Source organism: Protopterus annectens, chromosome 6.part0, assembly GCF_019279795.1.
Source record: "Protopterus annectens isolate FY-2018-M chromosome 6.part0, PAN1.0, whole genome shotgun sequence".
Lineage (NCBI taxonomy): Eukaryota > Metazoa > Chordata > Ceratodontiformes > Protopteridae > Protopterus > Protopterus annectens.
In genome coordinates, this window is record NC_056737.1 from 1,135,281,180 (window position 1) to 1,135,301,702 (window position 20,523).

General features: G+C 40.8%; 1 protein-coding gene across 2 annotated transcripts in view; it reads right to left on the reverse strand.

Annotated features, from left to right (window-relative positions):
- Positions 1-20,523, reverse strand: part of TANC1 (tetratricopeptide repeat, ankyrin repeat and coiled-coil containing 1) — a 3,647,153-nt gene that overhangs the window by 762,901 nt on the left and 2,863,729 nt on the right. The window lies entirely within an intron of this gene.

A 20,523-nucleotide genomic window follows, 5' to 3' on the forward strand; every position in this document is an offset into this window, starting at 1 on the left:
ACAGCGGCCGACGCAGGACTCAGGACTTTGGAATTCAGGCTGACTGAGGGCAACCTGCCAGCAGGATTACCCAAATGTAATGACTGCAACAGTGAAACATGAAGAACATCCTTCATCTCTCTCCAAATACTATATCTTGGTTCTCTAGCTATCTGTCAGAAAGATCACAGGCAGTTAAATGGAAGAGCTCCACCTCTACCTTCCTGCCTACCCCTACTGGCATACCACAGGTATCTATACTTGGGCCTATGCTATTTAATATTTTCATCAACAACTTTCACACTGCCTTTCCTGATTCTAAAATCATTCAATACGCAGACAATTCAACTTTAGCCTGCTCCGCTTTAAACCCCTCTGAACTGCTGACCAAAACCCAAACTTCTTTTACAACCACTGAAAATTGGATGCAACAAAACCACCTTTCCCTCAATGCAAATAAATCAAAAATCCTACTATTCCCTCCTTCAAAGACATTCTCCTATGACAAAAATGCTTTCAAAGTTCTTACTCAATCCAACTCACCCATAGAAGTGGTCCCCTTCTGCTAAACTCCTTGGTATCACTATTGATGAACACCTCAAGTTCGATATCCACATTCAGCAAAATATTACGAAAACACACCAAAAGCTAGGCATGCTGCACAGAAACAAGCTCTTTCTATCCAACTCCACTAGGCATACTCTGGCCACCACTTATCTTCTCCCATCCTTATTATATGGAGCCCCTCCTCCTAACTAACCCTATCCTCCTCCCTCACTTCCAAACTAGAAAACTTCTACAATAAGATCTCCAAATTTGCTACCAAATCTAAAAATTCCACCCATCATTGCCTTACCCTACAATCATTGAACTGGCTAAAACTCACAAACTACCTGTAATACCTCCAACTCACCACTGCTCACAGACTTATATTTCACCCAACTAAATGTCCAGCCCTAACCAATATCCTCCCCCCTTACACCCCCAACAGAACACTCAGATCTGAACACCAAAACTTAATCTCTATCCATAAACCTAAACTTCCTGCCGGCCAACTTATCCTATCTTTCTCACTAGGCAAGAAATGGAATTCTCTCTCTGCCATGCTACCAACTACAACTCACTCAGAAAACTTCAAATCTCTACTCTTCAAACACCCGTCCATCAAATGGAAATGCACCTGCTTTCACCTGACCTAATTCGTAGAACATGCCCTCAAGAGGTTTTTCCTCCCAGGTTCCTTAGCTCTCTATTACCCATAGCTACTTCACCCATGAGTCAATCTAAGCTCTGATCTCTTAGAGCTAAACAGCACACTAGTTCAACTTTGTAAATATTGTAAATAGCTTATTTTACATGAGCACAAGTAAAGTGTTATCACTATTACTAACATGCATGTATGTTAAGGTGTTTCTCCAACCACAAGTGGCTTGCTCAAATGAAAACTTATTGTAAAATTCATTAATAACTATTCACATTGATTCCTGCTGAATATGCCTAACACTGTATGATTATTACTTATTTATTTTATTATCAGTTTGATTACCGAGGAAGTCCAATGGGCCAAGAAGTGCCCATTTTCAGTAGAGGCCCGTGGAGAAAAGCACCATGAGCAATACAATACAATAAAGGTTGCAAAATAAATCAAAGGTTATAAAGTGAAATACAAGAGTAGGATTCATATATTCAAGAATTGCAAAGTGTTATATACATTATGAGACAGTTTAACAACGGAAAACATTTTTTTTTTTCTGATGATTACAATATTTACATGCTTGGAGTCAAATAAAGTCTGCTAGTTCTGGTTCTTTGGAGCAATAAGAATAAGTATGAGAGTATAGTGGAGTGGGGATAAGGAGAGCTTAGTGGGGAATCCGTAAAATTTATGTGGGGTGAAAGCAGGAGCATTTCCATTTGGAAGATAGGTGTAGGAAAAGTTGGGTCTTGAAGGATTCAGTGTTGGGTATGGTCCTAAGAGAAGGAGGTAGAGAGTTCCATTTTTTACCTAGAGAGAAGGAGAGTAGAAGCTGGCCAGCGGGACGTTTGGGTTTGTGAATGGAGATTCGGTTTTGGTGTTCAGATCTTAGTGATCTATTTGGGATGTATGGGGGAAGGATGTTCTTTAAGGCTGGGCATATGTCAGGGGAGAATATTAGTTTATGAGCGGTGGTTAGTTGCAAATAGTCTAGGTGGTTAGGGAGTTCTAACCAGTTCAGAGATTGTAGGCTGAGGCAGTGGTGAGTTGATGTTTTGGATTTGGTGGCAAATTTAGAGATCTTATTATAGCAGGCTTCGAGCTTAGAGGTGTTGGTAGCAGACAAACTGGTTAGAAGAGGGGCTCCATACAGAAGGGAAGGTAGGAGGTAGGTGATTGCCAGGGTATGCCTAGAGGAGTTGGAGAGAAAATGATTGTTCCTATATAGCATAGCTAGCTTTTGGTGGGTTTTCTTTATGTTTTGTTGTATGTGAAGATCAAATTTGAGGTTTTCATCTATGGTAACGCCAAGGAGTTTTGCAGAGGGGACCACTTCAATGGCAGTGTTAGTTTGGCTTAGGACATTGAAAGTGTTTTTGTCCAAGGAGGTTACCTTGGAGGGGAGGAAAATTAGTATTTTAGATTTATTGGAGTTGAGTGAAAGGTGGTTTTGGTGCATCCAGTTCTCTGTAGTGGAAAAGGCTAATTGAGTTTTAGTCAGAAGTTCAGGAAAGTTGGAGGCGGAACAGACCAAGGTAGAGTAATCTGCATATTGGATGACCGTGGTGTCAGGGATGACAGTGTGAAGGTTATTTATAAAGATGTTGAAAAGCATGGGTCCAATGATGGACCCCTGAGAAACGCCAGTAGGTGTAGGCAAGAAGGAAGAGGAGGAGTTCTTCCATTTGACAGCTTGAGATCTGTCAGATAGGTAACTGGAGAACCAGGATAGAGTATTAGGGGAGAGATTGAAGTTAGTCAGATGATGAAGTAGGTGCGTATGGGAGATGGTGTCAAAGGCTTTCGAAAGATCTAGCAGTACTGTGGATACAATGAGTCCGGAGTCTCGTGCTTGATTGACAGTTTCTAGGAAGGATAGTAAGGCAGTTATGATACTGTGGCCAGGACGGAAGCCGTGCTGGGTGGGTGTTAGGAGGTGATTGTGAATTAGATAAGGCAAAAGTTGGTGGTGGACACATATTTCTAGAATTTAAGATATTGGAGAGAGTAGGGTGATGGGGCGGAAGTTAGAAATAGTGGTGTTTTTGCCTCCTTTGTGAAGAGGTAGAATGTAGGCTGAACGCCAGAGTTTCGGTACGTATGACTCATTTAAGGATCTATTGATCAGAATACTAATTGGGAGAGCAATACCTTCAGCTGCATGTTTGAGGAAGGAGGAGGGAATGCTGTCAGGGGCATTACAGCATGGCTTTAGCTTGGATAGAAGCTTTTTTATAAAATTAGTGGAAACAGGTTTGAGATGGAAATTAAGGGGATTGTTGTTTGGGTTGTTGGGCGTTGTGAAGAGGGAATTAGGTGGGTTCTTATTTGGAAATGTTTTAGTTAGTTTAGCTATGGATTCAGTAAAGAAGGTGTTGAAATGGGAGCTCAGTTCACTGTCAGATAGATTAGGGTGAGGGCAGGGATTGTTCTGTGATCCGGGATGGAGAAGGGAGTTGACCGATTTCCAGAATTGTTTTGGGTTCTTATTGTTGTTGGACTGAAGTTTATTATAGTAGGTTTTTTTGCCCTTGGTAATAAGTTTTTTTACTTGGTTGCGGAGTTGGGTATATTGAAGCGAGGCAGAGGGCAGTTTATTTTTCTGATAGAGTTTCCAGGATTTGTCTCTGTGACGCATACGTTGTTTAGTTTCTTTGGTCAGCTATGCGGCAGAATTAGCTTTGATTCGTTTATTTCTTAGAGGAGCTAGGGAGTTAAGAGTATTTATGAAGGTAGAGTTAAAATGCTCAACAGCGTTGTCGAGTGGGAGAGTGTTTAGTGATTGCCAGTTAATTTGTTTAAAGATGTTAGAAAAAATTAAGGGGTTGAAGTTGCTGAGGTTACGAGTTTGAACGTAGAGATGTTGGTGTTGGATGGAGCTAGTTGATCGATGGATGAAGGCAGGGAGATGGTCACTGAAGGTGTCAGGGATAGTGCCACAGAGAGTGATTTTGTTTGGATGGAAGACTAGAATCCAATCTATGATGGACCCTGGGGGATGATTTTTGTTAGGGTGAGTTGTTGAAAGGATTACTTGAGTGAAGTTGAGAAGGTTAATGGATAGTGAGGGGGATGGCGTGTTTATTTTATTCCAGTCGATATTGACATCGCCTAGAATATAGGTTTCGTATTTTATTTCAGTTGAGGCCCAGTATAGAATATCTTCAAGGGTGGAGATATTGTTGCCTGGGGAGATGTATAAAGAAATGAAGCAGATATTTTTATGTTTATTCAAACGGAGAAGGCTTGCTGTGATTTCGGAATTTTTGAATTTAGGGGTAGGGATTTGAAGAGGAATAAGAGAGAGAAGATTGGAGTAGATTAGAGCAGAGCCTCCACCTTTTTTGTTTAAACGGTCACTTCTGAGGATGTGGTAACCAGGAGGTAAGATTTCAGAGTCAGTAATATGGGGCTTTAGCCAAGTTTCAGAGATGGCTAGGATGTCGGGTTGATTGTGATTAATCCAGGCTTGTACATGGTGAAATTTATTGTTGAGGCTCTGGGCATTGATAGTGAAGATCTTAAGAGTGCTAGGAGGGGAAGTGGGAGGAGAAGAGAAAGGGGGGGTGTTATTTGTTATAGGTGAAGAAGAGGGTGGAGGGAGGGAGTAGTTTGTGCTGAGGCAAGGGCCAGGGTTAGGATGAATGTCTCCAGATAAGGCTAGGACATTACAGGTGATAAGTTTTAGTCTGTAAGGTTTGTATAGTAGGTATCTGTCTGTGGTTAGCAGAAGTTTAAGAGAGAGAGTTTTAGTTGAGGTAGAGATTAGTTTGGGATGAAATAGGTGCAGTAGGTTGGGTGGAATAAGGGAGGAGGATATGGAGTGAAAGTGAGAGAGTTGGAGAGATTGTAGATGGGTGTTAGGGATAGTTTGTGTAGGAGGGAGGAATGGCGGAGCTTTATGGGAGTAAGAAGTAGCAAGATACAGAGGTTTTAGTAAGATGAGAAGGGAGCTGGGGAGTTGGATAGTTAAGGGGAGTTGGTAGGGCATATTAGGACAGGTTAGGGTAATGTACAGTGAAGAGAAAATTAATGTGGGATGTTAATTGAGAAGGGAAGGTCTAGAAGTGAATGGAGAGAGTTAGATATTGTAGACAAGGACAATGGAAGAATGAGCGTATAGAGGTATAAAAATTGGAGTGGGAGGAGTAGTAGTGGGAGGGGAAAGAGAGGAGTATTCTTTGATGAGAGAATAAGGGGGAGGGGTAATTAGTAAGAGGAGTATGATTGGATAGTGGATTGATGAAAGTTTAAGGGGAGGGGTAATAGGAAGAGGACTGTGATTGGATAGTAGGTTTGGTAGGAGGTGTTTGTTAGGTTTAAATGTAGAGGAGCAGGGGGTGGGTGGGATTTGGGGGCAGGGTAGGGGAGCGGAGTGAGCCCAAGAGGCGAGAGGGAAGAGCCAAAGGAGGAGAGAGTAAGGAAGACTATCAGAAGAGAGATAGTCAAGGTAAGTTTTACTGCAAAGTGTAGGGTGAGGGAAGACTACTGAGAATAATGAAGAGGTAAGTATTTATGTAGAAGAAGGACAGAGACAGAAGGTAGGGACTTATAAAGAAAAGGACAGAGAAACGGCACTTGTAAGTAAAGAGTGGTAGGTAGTCCTGGGACAGTGGAGAGAATAGAGGAGAGATTTTGGGGGGCAGTATAGGGAAGAAAGGAGAGTGTGGATACAGAAGTGGTGACAGTAAGAAGGTAGGGGAGCGCCACCTAGAGGCCAGTCAGTGTAATACAGTAGAGGTCTGAAAGGGGGGATATCCGGTAAAGAGAGGTAACAGTAGTCAGGATAGGGGTAAATTGTATGGTAAAGTAGGATAATCAAGCAGCAGAGGGGGGAGGGAGTTGAGGCTGCTGGCTGTCCTAGCAGGGAAGCGTACTGTGACCTAGTTATTGCCAATTTAACTACTACCAAGTGTTAGAGCAGTACACATACTTTTACATTTAAAAAAAATCCTTGTAGAGAATGTTATTCAGGGAACGGAAGGCCTTTCAGGTAGGTTGGGATTGTCCGTTTATTGGTGGTACTTAGCCTGGGTGTCCAGGTGGGTACGTTCAAGAGGTTTAGGCAGGAAGGCAGGAGCCCAAGCTAAAACATACAAAGAGAGAGAGGAAATGTTTAAGCAGGCAGTGCAGACATCCTGAGGGTACAAGCAGACAATTGTTATATGTTGCGTAACTTAACTTGCAACTAAGGTAACGGGCAGCTATGATATGAAATAGCTACGCCCAATCAGTACCTTAAAGGTACAGCCAAGCACAGAAAGGAAACAGACATAACAGTTCCTAATGCGCTAGGTGATTTCAGTAACCAGACAACTGGAAGTAAAGTAAATGTGCGGATAACAGCTAAGTTGAAATCCTCATGCGAGCGCTGTGTTACTCAGCGACTGCATCAGGATTCCTATAGAACCAAACATAGGAAGGAATCAACAGCTAAAGTGACGAGTGCAACATTAGTACATAAGTTGTAACCTATACAATGTGATTCCTGCTGAATATGCATGACACTGAATGTACATAATTGTAACCTATTACTATACAATGTTTCTTGTATATTACTACTTTATTTGTATTTGCTTGTTTTTGTATATTCTTTCTTTTTCGCATTTCTTTACCCTGGAGCTTTTCTCCCCAGGCCACCACTGAAAACGGGTCTTCTGGACCCAGTGGACTTCCCCGGTAATCAAACTGGAAATAAATATGTATATGTATAGATATATATATATATATATATATATATATATATATATACACACACACACACACACACACACATATATATATATGTATATATATAACTTGAGATTTGATATTCATATATCCCAGACTACTAAGAAAGTAGACAAAAAACTAGTTACCATCTATAGAAACAGACATTATCTTACCAAACATACCAAGTCAACCACATCCCACACTCATCTGATCTCTACCCTACTCTATGCTTCCCCTATTCTTACCAACCTCAGTAAAACAGACTTACCTCAACTAGACTCCTGCTATAACAAAATAGCTAGACTCATCTCAAACTCTCTTGCACAGTCTTAAGGCAGCTCAACTGGCTTGAACTTCCTCAACTCTTACATTGCAATCAACCTTCTCTGGCTCATAAAATTCTTTATCAACCAGAAAAAAAACCTGCACTGTGAACCTACTTCATTACCACTCCAGTAACAAGACTCTCTGCTCCAATAAATTCCTTTTCAAAGTAACTAAAGCTAATAATACAGCAGGGGCAGCAAAGGGATCACTCCTCTAATTTTGTGTCTAAAATATGGAATGCTCTACCTACTCACATAACGACCATCTCTTCCTTACCACAGTTTAAGAGACCACTAAAAACTCATCTTAGTACCAATTGGCTGTGTTCCAGTACTACTCCAGGCTAGATCCACCACTACTTTACACTACTTTACTTTTCTGCTAAACAACAAACCCATAGCCTAACCTGCTAAATAGATAAACAAACATTTATGTGCAATATGTAATTGTTATCTGCATAGCTCACTTTACACTTTAGAATTTGTTTTTATTTTTAGTATTTTATTTTTGATTTCTATTTCAGTATTTTTACATTATTATTAATCTTCCTTCTGTAAGCTATAATTCTTATGGTAGGAGCCAGAGTATCGAAATTTAATGCAGTGAAACACACTTTTTCCTCTGTGTTGATCTATATGACAAAGTTTACTTTGACTTTAGTCTGTTCACTACTCTTCCTACCTGACTGTTCACAGATCTTGTGTTGTTAAACCTGGGTCTAGGACCTAGGATTGTAAATATACCAGATGGTATTTTGTTTATATTTTGCTTATCTGTATGTAGATGAATTCTTAGACACGTGTCTCTTACAATGTTGTATTATTTCAGTGTCTCTCTTAATTAAAATGTAACGTCTGCACCAAAAGTAATCTTAGTTGTTAAGTTATCTGTAGAGAGTTTCTCCCCAGGCCTCTACTGAAAAGAGACCTGTGTCCAGTGGACTTAAAATACATATGCATACATATATATATATATATATATATATATATATATATGTATGCATGAAAGAAAAACTCACCCCCCAGCCAAGAAAACAAGCTGAACTTGTATCGCTTTCATTCTTTATTAAAGGTACAGAACTTCATCAGAATATATATATATATATATATATATATATATATATATATATATATATATATATATATACATACATATACACACACACACACACACACACACACACACACACACACACACACACACACACACAATATAAAAAGTCTACACCCCTGTTAAAATGCCAGGTTTTTGTGATATAAAAAAATGAGACCAAAATAAATCATTTCAAAACTTATCCCACCTTTAATGCGACCTATAACCTGCACAATTCAGTTGAAAACAAACAAATCTGTTAGGGGGAAAAATATAAAAAATAAAAAAAAACACACAATAAGCTGGTTGCATAAGTGTGCAAACCCTTAAACTAATACTTTGTTAAAGCACCTTTTGATTTAATTACAGCATTCAGTCTTCCTGGGTAGGAGTCTATCAGCATGGCACATCTTCACTTGGCAATATTTGCAAACTCTTCTTTGCAAAAGCACTCTAAATCTGTCAGATTGCAAGGGCATCTCTTGTGCACAGCCTTCTTCAGGTCACCCCACAGATTTTCTATTGGATTTAGGTCCGGGGTCTGGCTGGGCCATTCCAAAACTTTAATTTTCTTCTGGTGAAGCCATTCTTTTGCTGATTTGGATGTATGCTTGGGGTCATTGCTGTGTTGAAAGGTGAAATTCCTCTTCATCTACATCTTTTATAGCAGATGCCTGAAGGGTTTGGGCCAAAACTGACTGGTATTTGGAAATGTTCATAATTCCCTCCACCTTGACTAAAGCCCCAGTTCTAGCTGAAAAAAAGCAACCCCAAAACATTATACTGCCACCACCATGCTTCACCATGGGGATGATGTTCTTGTAGTGACGCAAAGTGTTGTTTTGCGCCAATTGTGGCCAAAAAGTTCAACTTTGGTCTCATCAGACCATAACACATTTTCCCACATGCTTTTGGGAGACATGATGTATTGTTCTGCAAATTTTTGCCGAGGCTGGATGTTTTTCTGTGTAAGAAAAGGCTTCCGTCTTGTAACCCTATCCCATAGTCCAGCCATATGGAGAATAACAGAGATTGTTTTCACATGTAGTACACAACCAGTACTTGCCAGAAATTCCTGCAGCTCCTTCAGTGTTGCTGTAGGGCTCTTGGCAGCCTCCCTGACCAATTTTCGTCTTGTCTTTTCATCAATTTTGGAGGGACGTCCAGTTCTTTGCAGCGTCACTGTTGTCCCATATTTTCTCCACTTTTTGATGACTGTCTTCAATGTGTTCCATGGTATATCCAATGCAGTGGAAATTCTTTATACCCTTCTCCTGACTGATACCTTTCAACAATGAGATCCCTTTGATGCCTTATAAGCTCTCTGCGAACCAAGGCTTTTGCTGTGGCAGGCAACTGAATAAATGTCAGGAAAATCCTATCAGGACAGCTGAACTTTATTTAGGGTTAATCAGAGTCTCTCTAATTGATGGCGGGTGTGTACCCAAGAAGACTGAATGCTGTAATTATATCAAAAGGTGCTTCAACAAAGTATTAGATTAAGGGTGTGCACACTTATGCAACCAGCTTATTATACGTTTTTTTATTTTTTTATATTTTTTCCCTAGCAGATTTGTTTTTCAGTTGAATTGTACAGGTTATAGGTCACAGTAATAGGGGGAGGGAAATTTTTGAAATTACTTATTGTGGTCTCATTTTTTTATATCACAAAAACCTGGCATTTTAACAGGCGTGTGTAAACCTTTTATATGCATTGAACACACACACACACACACACACATATATATATATATATATATATATATATATATATATATATATATAGATACAGATATATATATGTGTGTGTCTGTGTAGACATACACATACATACATACATACATATGTATTTATATACATGCGTCTTTGAATAACAATTGTTTATTCATTTACATAATTTTTTTCTATAGGTTTTTAATATGATCTATATGCACCAAGTTTTTTGTACGCATTTTAGGTTTAATGATTTTTAGATGTATTAAAACTATTTAACTTTACGTATTTCTTTAACTTTTACTGCTCAAGTGACTGTGACTACTGATTAGTCATTTTGTAATCTATTTTAATATATAATTGAGTTTCTGACCTACAAGCAACAGTTCTGAAAAAGTCCCAAGGTTTGGGATGAAACAGCTAAACTGTATTTATGTTCTTGTTTTTAATATAAGTGACTTTTGAAGTAAGACTGGAGTTAGTGGCATTATTTATGAAGTTTTCTAAGATACCAAGTGTTGGTTAACCTGCAACTTCCTTACTAGTCTGCACATTTTTTGAGGTCAAAAGTTAGCATTGGTAAGCTAACCTAGTTACTAAAGAACATTCTACAAGTGTGTTTCAGACTCTCACTACTACTAAAGCCACCAAGTGTTACTACTTGAGCCTCATTGTGTTATATGCAGTTTTTTGGATGAATGGTCACACACTGGTTTCCTGATCTTTTAGTCTGCTTTTTCCAGAGTGGCAGTGCATTTGGGGAGTGCTTTTATATATGTTTTTATGCCACTTAGATTCTATTCACCTATGGACAAAACAGTTGGAATGTGTTCTGTACCCACTGAGGATACTGCTGCTTCAACAACATGGGGAGAATCCAGCTTCAAGATGATTTCAGGGGGTGACTGAACTTACCTTATTGTACTTTTAACACAAGTCACCCAGTTTAAGTCAAACTTAGAAAAGCTTGCCTGTTCAACTCTAATGTAAGAAACAGCTGTTTGGTCATGCCCCCACATGATGATGTCATCAGAAGGGACAGAGGTTTCATTAGGACCTCAGCAGAAGCCAGGAGAGAGCAGGAAGGGATTCCACATGGAGGAAATGGCTTTTACTACTTCACAGGACATTTTTTATGTACAAAAATGACTTTTTCCAACAATGGTTTAACAAAGAATTTGTTTTGGACTACAATGTCCAAATAAAACCCCACTGGATATTTAAAATTATGCTGAATAATTTTGAAAATAAAATCTTTAAGCGTTAAAAGGGTCCCTAAGGGGCGTAGAATGTATACATTTCCTAATGACTTAGTGTTGAACAACGGAGAACTAAATTAATTAACTGAGATGTTTGATGTTTGAGATGGACTGGAATTAATTCAGTTAAATTCAACAACACTAGATTTAATCAATTGTTTAATGAATTGAACAATTTGAAGCTTGACATAACAAAAGACATGTTGTTTGAGCTAATAGTGAAATACAACAGTATTTTTCTATGGTAGAACACAATGCTAGGCAGAATTTAAATAGGAAGCCTAAGAAACTGGACAAATATAAAGTACAACATACATAAGGGAAAGCATATCAGACTCCCAAGTTTACTCTAACAGTTACTCTTCTGCAACTACACATGGTTTAGAAAGACCTAGCTTGGCAAACAACACTAATGTCCTTTTTGACAACACTGCATTACTGAATGCACCCGAACAAAACAATTTATTTTAACAACTTCACTGTCTCTAATGGTGAAACATATGACAACAATTTCTCTCCACTGAGAAGATCTGAAAGAATATAAAACCAGTGTAGACATGAATATTTTTTAAAATGACCTCAGAGTCCGAGGGGACTGAGAAACAGTGGAAGGGGGAGAAATTGGAAAAGGAACACAGAGTTGAACCACCCAGTAATATTGAAACTTCACAGTATGTGAAGGTATTACTATTACATACTGAGGGTTTTAGTATTTACAACTACACAGACCTTAACACTGACAAAACCTTTTTTTTCACTTTTCAAAAAAGGTTTTAAATTTGTGCCTTCCTTTAAGACGGGGTCAGCTGATACATTAGTAGAGCTGAAACTACACACAGAAGCTCAACTTCCAAGTTATGTTTAAGAAACAAAAAACTAGGCTTGGCAATTTTTAAATACACCAGAAATGAGACTTAAGAGGAAAAATACATTCAACACCCCTCCAGCCCACTGTTGCTATTTTTGATTAAACTTGCAGCACTGAAATATATAGACTAGTTACAAGTCATAAGAATAGGTACTACAATTTAACTAAGGAAGAAAGACTTCTTACAAACACACTCAAATGACAAGTCACTGAGATTTATAAACCAGACAAGAGCAGTGGCTTGGCCATAGTGAACAGGATGCCTTACATTAGCAGCATATGTAATTTATTATATGACACTGACAGATACAAAATAAAATCTAAAAATGAAATCAACACTGCCTATAAAAAACTGAATACTTGTTAGAGGACTCTGATGCAGGGTACCATTAATGAGGAACGCAATGAGTTTCTCATTAACAAACATCCAGTTATACCAGTGGCCTTTGGAATATTGGCATACTCAAAATACACAAAGATGTCGCCCAAGTTTTAATACATGAGCCTCACTGTGTTACTTGGTGGTTTTTTGGGGGGCGGGTCTGCACGGTCACATGCTGCTTTCCTGTTCTTTACATTTTATATATATATATATATATATATATATATATATATATATATATATATATATATATATACACACACATGTATATATATGGATCACCTTTATATCCCCGAAATCGCGTTTCGCCGACACACTAATCACCGACACCAAAAGGCCGACAACAAAAAATACTGACAATGCAAAACACCGAAAACCATTACACCAACACACTACACGTAAACAACACAGTACACTACATAACATATCCACTATCCCTAACCCAAACCCTAACCCTAAGGTCCGACACTACCGCACACTTACCCTACCTGCACCCTAACCCTAACTCACTTACCCACCCCTAACCCCAAGATCCGACACTACCGCACACTCACCCTACCTGCACCCTAACCCTAACTCACTTACCCACCCCTAACCCCAAGGTTCGACACTACCGCACACTCACCCTACCTGCACCCTAACCCTAACTCACTTAACCCACCCCTAAACCCACAGTCCCTCACTATCGCACACACACCCTACCTGCACCCTAACCCTATCTCACTTAACCCACCCCTAAACCCACAGTCCCTCACTATCGCACACTTACCTGTCCGCTCCCTAACACTAAATCCCTCACTCGATCGCACACTTACCGAGTCCGTCGGGTTCTCACCTTGTCGGTATTTTCGTCCCGTCGGATTCCGTGTCGGCGAAACGCGTTGTCGGGCATCTGAAGGTGACCCATATATATATATATATATATATATATATATATATATATATATATATATATATATATATATATATATACACACACACACACACACACATACACGTGTGTGCATATGTATGTGGGCACATATACGCATATATACATTTGTTCACATAGAAATATATCTTAAGGGAAGAAAGAGAGAGCTTCAACATGCACTCTGAACAAGGGCTCAAAACCCATCTATGTCAAGCAAAGTTCTACCCATCTATGTCAAGCAAAGTTCTTCATTAGCACTCTTCAAGAAAAATCTTGATGAGTGGATGGGAAACAGGAAATACACCCCAGGGATCACTTCTGTGTCTCTGCTCGTCAGTGGCGCAGGAAAATAACTTTCTTGGGTGGCGTAAGCCAGGGAACCTTGTTGGCTAGGCTTGCATAGGCCCTTGGGCCGATAGCCTAGTACCTACCTATGAACCTATGAAAGTACTATTACATCAGTTACAAACTTTAAGAGATAAAGGTCCTGGCCAAAGTAGAACAGTACAGAACTAAAGATGTGCATGCTTTAACTAGGACTCAAACCTGTAAGAAAGAAAGAAAGCATTTCCAATAAAATATTACTAACAGCATTAAATGCGTTTATAACTTTTAATGTCAGGTACTACTGTGCATTAACCTTGCTAATCTTCTGATACAGTGTGTTACAGTATCTAAGAATTTGTAAAAGAAAGGACAAACAAAATGTTTAGTTGCTTGAATGCACTGGATCCATGGGTTCATGCTTAATTAAAATATCTTTCTTGTGGGATAGTGTGTCAGGGCTAACCACTCTGGGTATACAAACTGGCTGTACATGACTCGATCAGAATGACTGTCACCAAAAAAGGCACAGGTATTTGCCAGTGATAAACTGGCTGAGGACCCAGCCTACTCAGACCTATACCAAGGGCACATGTAATACAGGGAGTGATTATATGTCTTTGTTGGTTAGCATGTGTCCTCCATTAAGCCCTACAGCCCTGGGTCAATAAGCTACTGGCAAGCTGCACAGAATGGGATAGTTCTGTTGAACAAAAGCTGAATGTAAAAACATTCAACCTGTTAAAAATGAATTCAGGATTGCTATGCTGAACATAGGTTCATTGGCAGAAAGCAGCTAGGCAGTGAATTACAAAACAGTATGGAGGAGACTGTACACCCTGTGTATGCAAGAAGCAAGATGGGACGACAGTACAGCAAGGTCTCTGGGCTTGAGATACACAGTCGATTACTCAGGGGAAGGACAGACTAGAAATGGTATGGGAATTCTGATGAGGGAAAGTCTCCTGAAGACAGTGAGAGATGTCACCAAAATTACTGACAGATTCAAGGCAATCAAGACTCCAGTGTGAACACAGGGTAATATTAAAATCCTTGGTCTATGCCCCAGAGCAGGCTAGTGATGGAAAGGAAGACTGTGCATTCAAGCAGCAGTTACAGAACCTACTAGATAAAGCTGGACAACATAAGGTGATGTCGATAATGCATGATCTGAATGCTCCACATCTGAGAATATGTGGGCTGCCTGCTTCAACATGGGTAGGGCACTGGAATAAAGGAAAAAACATTCTAGACTTCTGTCTAGCAAATAGCTTGATGGTGGCCAACACCCAAGTCACCAAAAGGGAAACGGTTACAAAATTACATACAAGAGTAATCAGCATGCTCCTGAAGTGGACTGTCTCCTAATAAGGAAAGGGGACTGGGGTAGAATCAGAGACTGCAAAGTCATCCCATAGCATGCACTACTGGTAGCAACAATCAGCTGCAAGCACTAGTCACAGAAGGCTTTCAGGACAACTGAAACTAGGCTGAAAACATGGAAACTGAAGGGAGTGAAAGCACATGAGATCAAGTGAAACAGTTCTAGCACTTGAGGAACAGGAGAAAATACATGGAGCCAGAGAAGAATGGCACTGTCTTAAAACAGCACATGATAAGACTATAGAGAGGATATGCAACCAATACCATTACAGAAATAAGGTATACAAGGAAAGATGATGGTGGGATAGAGAAGCCCAGGAAGTTATCAAAAGACTGGAGTGCAGGGACTTTCAAGATGGCTGCGTATGGACTAACAGCTTCATTTCAGCTCTCTGTGTGTGAAAAAAGAAACTGAGAATAGCCAGCTGTATCATCAGCTTGAGTAAAAGTCAGTTACTGGCTAATAAGTACATGGTCTGGATATCAGCAAAGCAGAAATTTAGAGAACCTAAAGTGATATCAACCAAGAAGGGTGAAAAGAAAACACTGGCTGAGAAGAATCCTGCAGCTGTTCAGCAAAAAAAAAAAAACAGTTCAAGTTTCAGGTTTGGTACAAGAGAGTACTTCCAGTAATTTAGATGAAAAAATAAACCAAATGTACTCAGGTGTCAGTAAAATAAAAAAACTGAAAGAGTATATCAACTCAAGTAACAGAAGCCTGGAAAAATAGAAGTTTTAACTAGCTATTCAGATGAACTGATCAAACAGCAAAAATCAGAGGGTGAAATAAAGAAACAGCTCAATATGATCCATAACACTGTTTCATTAGGTACAAAATAATATTGTCTGCAAATAAAGCCAGCTTTTCCTGATTACCATATCAAATATATCAAGAAGTTATGTACTCACCATAACTTTCGATGTAAGTAGTCCATCTCACCTCACATTCTTACCCGTGGGTTCGGATACGAACCTTGGCTTCGACTCGGCCACACCCTAGATCGAAGTCTTCAATTGGCTCGTGGCTAAGAGGTATCCCATGCTGCACTGCTCCCTTTCCCCAGATCTTGTTTGCTGCAAGCTCAGGCAATCACACCCCACACACACAACACATAGAGAGGAAGAATCAGCCCAACAACAAAAGGAGTACTGAAACCAAAACTAACCTCTAGGCCCTCCAGGAGGGGGAAGGTAGGAGGGTAAAGAATGTGAGGTGAAATGGACTACATACATCAAACATTATAGTGAGTACATAACTTCTTGATGTTATGTAGTCCAATCTCGCCTACATTCTTACCCGCGGGACAGGGTCCCCAGCACCTGAACCTTGGGCGGCTCAGTGGAAAATACTCCTGAGCACTGTGGAACCAAAGGAAGATCTGCCTCTGGATATCAAATCCAATTTGTAGAGACTGATAAAAGTGTGATGAGATGCCCATGTAGCCGCAGCACAAATATTATCCATAGACATCCTGGCCTGAAATGTCGTAGAGGTAGACATTGATCATGTAGAATGAGCCTTCACCTTAAAAGGTAATTCCTTACCGCTTGAGGCATAAATGAAGGAAATACAAGTAGAGATCCATCTGGATAAGGTTACTTTACAGACAGGAGACCCAAGTTTATTGTCTGAAAACGAGACAAATAGCTGTTCTGATTTTCTAACATCCTTTGTTCCATGTAAATAGAAATGCAATTGTCTATGAACATCTAGCTGGTGGGATTTGAATTCTGCCTTATTAGAAAATTCTGGGAAAAACACAGGCAGCTCAATAGACTGGTTGAGGTTAATAACCGAAGCAACCTTTGGCATAAAGGAAGGATTTGGTCTGAGGGAAACCCTATCCTTGTGAAATACCAAGTAAGGCGGTCTAAGTGACAAAGCTTGGAGTTCAGAGACTTGCCTAGCTGAAGTGATGCCTACCAAAAAGATGGTCTTCCATGACAAATATTTCAAGTCACAGGTAGCTGCAGGCTCAAAGGGAGACTAAGTGAGACACTGTAGCACAAAATTGAGGTCCCATGGCATTACGGGATCAAAGACTGGGGGCCGAAGCATCATAGTGCCCTTTAAAAATGCCTTACAAAGTCTATGCGCCATTAGACTGAAAGGTGGAGATAGCCGCTAACTGAACTTTAATGGTTGCGGCAGCTGACCCCTGACTGAAAAGCATGGAGAGAAATTCCACAACTGATGAAATTGGTGCAGTGTAAGGGTCAATCTGCCTTTCATGAGCCCAGATGGAGAATCTTTTCCATTTACTGGAATAAATCTTCCTAGTCGAAGGCTTATGGGAAGAAGACAGAATATGAACTACTTCCGGAGGAAAATTATGAAGCCTGACTAGTGATGGAACTGCAGTAGCCAAGCTGTCAACCGGAGGGTCTGAAGAGAGGGATGGAACTGCCCTGATATATGAGTCAATAGGTCTGGCTGTGGGTCCAGAATCCAGGGGTCGTCCATGAGATAGGGATGGAGAAAGGAGAACCAAATTTGACGAGGCCAGTGTGGAGCAATCAGAATCATTCTGCTTCCCAAGAATTGTGCTTTCTGAATAACCTTTGCTATCAGAGGAACAGGTGGGAAGGCATAAAGTAGACCGGAGGGCCAATCGTGAACTAGAGCGCACCTGGGTGTCTCCCCCTGAGGGGGGATTAGGGTGAAGTAGCTGCTGCACTTGGTATTTAGGGGACTGGCAAATAGATTGCAGCAAGGCTGATCCCATCTGCGGAAAATCTGCTTCGCAACCTGCTTGTTCAGGGACCACTCGTGAGGCATCTGAATAGCTCTGCTCAACCTGTCGGCAATCATGTTGGACTTCCACGGAATGTGTGTTGCCACAAGAAAGCGTTGCGAAGACATTGCCCACTGCCACACTCGAATAGCCTCTCTGCAAAGGGGATACAACTTGGTTCCCCCCTGTTTGTTCAGATACCATACCACTGACATGTTGTCTGAGTGGATTGCAATCATCCCGAGAGGAAGAAAGCTCTGGAGTGCTTGCAACGCTAATAGCACTGCTCTCATCTCCAAGACATTGATATGCAAATGTATCTCGTGCTGTTGCCACGTGCCTTGGACTGTCCTGCCGAGATAATGCCCCCCCCCCCAAATCTGTGAGGCATCTGTGGTCACCGTGGCAACTGGAGAAGGTGGAACGAAGGGCTTTCCCACATTGAGATTGCTGGTCTGAAGCCACCAGCGTAGATCCTGCTTGCACTTGTCTGTAATCATAATAAGATGGGAAAGCGGAAGGTGTTGTAGGGACCACTGAGCAAAGAGCAGCCACTGAAGAGCCTCATGTGTAGTCTTGCAAGAGGGACTAGCATAACTGTGGCAGCCATTGTCCCAAACAATTTGAGAACCATTTTTGCCTTTACCTTTTTCAGTGGAAGCAACACGAAGACCTGTTGTTGCAAAACCTGAATTATTTTTTGTGGTAAGAAAGCCCTCATGAGCACGGTGTCTAACTCGGCGCCTATAAAGATGACACGCTGCGAGGGCAACAAGACAGACTTTTCCCAGTTTAGTGTGATACCCAATCGTTGACACAGTGCAATGGTGGCGTCCCTGGTCTGTAGTAGTAGATGCCTGGTGGTGGCAGACAGGAGCCAGTCGTCTAGGTACGGAAACACTTGGAATCCCTCACGTGTCAAGTGAGCCGTCACCACTGCCACACATTTGGTGAACACCCTGGGGGCTGTGGTGAAACCAAAGGACAGGGCTCGAAACTGAAAATGACTGGCTCCCAGCCGGAAGCGTAAATGACTTCTGGATGCCCTGTCCATCTTTATATGGTAGTATGCATCCTTGAGGTCGATGGAGCACATCCATACTTCTTTCCCCAACAATGGGAGAATAGACTGTAAAGTGACCATTCGGAACTTGGACTTTTTTACATGGAGGTTCAAGCGGCTGAGATCCAAGATGGGTCTCAGGTCCCCTGTTCTTTTTGGCACAAAAAGAATCTTGAGTAAGTCCCTAATCCAAGCTGGTCTGAGGGGACATGCTGGATGGCTCGTTTTGCTAACAGCTTTTCAACTTCTGAAGCTGCGGAATCCCTTTGACTGGGTGGAGCATCTGGGATTCTCTTGGTTGGCAGGGGATGAGAAGAGAAGGGAATATGACATCCTCCAGAAATTATCTTTAATACCCACTCATCCTGGGTGATGCCTTGCCAGGCTTCTGGGTATAGCGAAATGCGACCCCCAACTGGCTCTGGAGAAGCACTGGTAGGAGGAACCGCGAAAGGAATCTTGGCCCCCCTGGTTACGCGGGCCTCCTCTGCCTATAGGGTGGGTCTACCTGAGTTACCACCCCCTCTCCTGCCTCTGGAGGAGGGGAATCAGTTTGTGCGTCTTGAAAAAAACCTCTACGGCTTTCTGAACCACATTTTCCCACCCTTCTGGCCCTTGGGATAAGGTCTAGAAGGCATGGAAAAACGGACTCCCATGGCAGACAGGGTTTTTCCTTCCTGCTCGCACCTAGTGAGAGTATCCTTCACCTTGGTTCCGAACGATGAACCGTCAAATGGGGCATTGGTGAATGTAGACTTGAAGGTCTCGGTGAAATTACACAGGCGCATCCGGGAGTGCCTCCTAAGAGAGACTCCTAAACTCGCTGCCCTACTCGCTCTGTCGGCTGCATGCGAGATCAGCCTCATGGAGGAGTTAGTAATGGAATTTAGGGTAGACATCTGGGCATTGATCTTCTCAGCCACTGCGTCAGAAACGTTACCCTGCAGAGACTCTCCAAGCTCTTTTAGGAGATCTCTTTGGAGCCGTGTAAAATGTGACAAATAGTTTAGCGACCGCAGAGTAAAGGCCGCTGAAGAAAAAAAGAAGTTGTATACTTACCATAACGTTCCATGTGAGTTGTTTATCTCGCCTTTATTCTCACTGATGGGTTCGGAGCCGATCTTCGGCTCCAACACGGCCGATAGCAAAGCTCAAGTTTTGTCAGTAGCTCGAGACCAAGCCCCTTATCCCACAATGCACTGCTGGAATTACCTCAGATCTTGTTTGCTGTGAGTAACAGTATATATATATATATATATATATATATATATATATATATATATATATATATATATATATATATATATATATATATATATATATATATATACATATATATATATATATACATATATATACATATATACATATATATATATATATATATATATATACATATATATATACATATATATATATATATATATATACCCTTTTATTTATTTCTACCAAGAACACTTCCCGAAGGGGAAGAAGAAATATTGAATAACCAGGATGGTACTAGCCTCTAAGTCAACAGTCAGCTAGGAGGGGGAAGGAGGGAGGGACATGAGAATAAAGGCAAGATAAACAACTCAC